We start from the raw sequence: 1,625 nt of genomic DNA, 5'->3' as shown, positions 1-1,625 counted from the left end.
CTTGCCAGAAATTTATTACAAAATAAATAAATAAATACAAACATAAATAAATAAATATAGGTGGATAAATACAAATAAATAAATAAATATAATAAAATACAAATAAATAAAGGTTGTTAGCTGGTATTCTACCTTATTGGCCCCAGTTGATGTTGACATTGTCTTGAATGTTGTCAACGCTCTTGACGTCAACCCTACGAAGCCTAACATTGTTGATTTGAGGGACATCAAAGTTTTGCAAAAATTAGGTGGTCAAGGATGTGGAAAGTGATGAAATCAAGTTCATTACAAGAGAATTAGGTGGTACTCATTCCAAGTGGAATAAATACAAATAAATAAATTAATACATGATTAAGTACTACCTAACTATGTCCAAGGCATCTACACACTCGAGGCATACTCTGCCTACATATCTGTATACATGGGATCAAGACCCTTGAACTACTTACTCTAATGAATATGTAGTTCAAGTTTCTAATTTTTTTGATTTAGGTATATTCCTATAACCATTGTTGAGCTTTACTCACCTAATATGTCTCTTCACCATCATACATTCACTCAGGTGAATCAAGAAGTTTTCTATAATTAAAATCCTATAATACCCTAGTGCAACCTTTGTGTTGTAGTTTATAGTTAATGTAAGGTTAACCTATATACATCCTAACTCACTCCTTGTATAGTTATGTTTAAAAGCTTGTGATAATAATCAATGGGTCTAAATAGACCAGTCAAGCTAATGCTAGCTAGGAACAATTGATTGTTCATTTTATTGTACCTAATCTAATGATAGTTCTATAAGAATTTGTAATCAACCTAGCTAATCAACAACTACACCAATTGAACTAGGTTATGGCTTTTCACTTAGCATGGGTTGAGTGAGTTTTATTGTCTTATTATTTGGATTCTAGAATATGTATGTAGCTATCCCAAAAAACTTTTTATAGTGTGCTAATATGTAATAAGAAACTTTAAAAAGATCTCTATATATATGTAAAGACCAATTCCATGTTCATGAGCTTGTGATGATATGATTCTGATATTTGTGTTGTACATAATAGTTAGTCTAAAAATTTCTATTGTTGCCTCTAATATGATTCTATTGTCATTGTCATAAAATATGCCTCTAAAACTTTCTATGTATGCCTCTGATATCTATGTTGCTCCTCATTGATAATGTCCTTGATGTAATGTCTCCTTTTATTAAAATGTGGGAAATAGGTACAAATAACATACAAAACTCAATTGCAACATACTTCTTTTCTTAAAGTCTCAAATAACACTTAAAACTAATAATGATTGATGTAAGAAAAATAGTCTACAGTACCACTTTTAAATGATTGTCCTTATGTTATACAATTGATATGACAAATGAGAACAATGCCACTGCTATCTCTGAAATAATTTTTTTATGGTTTCTATAATTGGTTTCTACTGTTGGAATGTCTTAATGGGAAGAGTGCTTCTAAGAGGGGGGGTGAATTAGAAGTACTGACCTTTTTTCTTATTATAAATCCTTAATAACATATAACTGAAATTTAACATGCATGCATATAAACATTAAACAATCATAAGAATCAAACATGCATCACCACATAACACTTGAGATTTTGGTGATCCAGAAACCC

This window comes from Cupressus sempervirens, chromosome 9 (assembly GCF_028749045.1).
Source record: "Cupressus sempervirens isolate cs-2001-9-10 chromosome 9, ASM2874904v1, whole genome shotgun sequence".
In the NCBI taxonomy this organism is placed as follows: Eukaryota; Viridiplantae; Streptophyta; class Pinopsida; order Cupressales; family Cupressaceae; genus Cupressus; species Cupressus sempervirens.
This window is presented reverse-complemented; position numbering follows the sequence as displayed.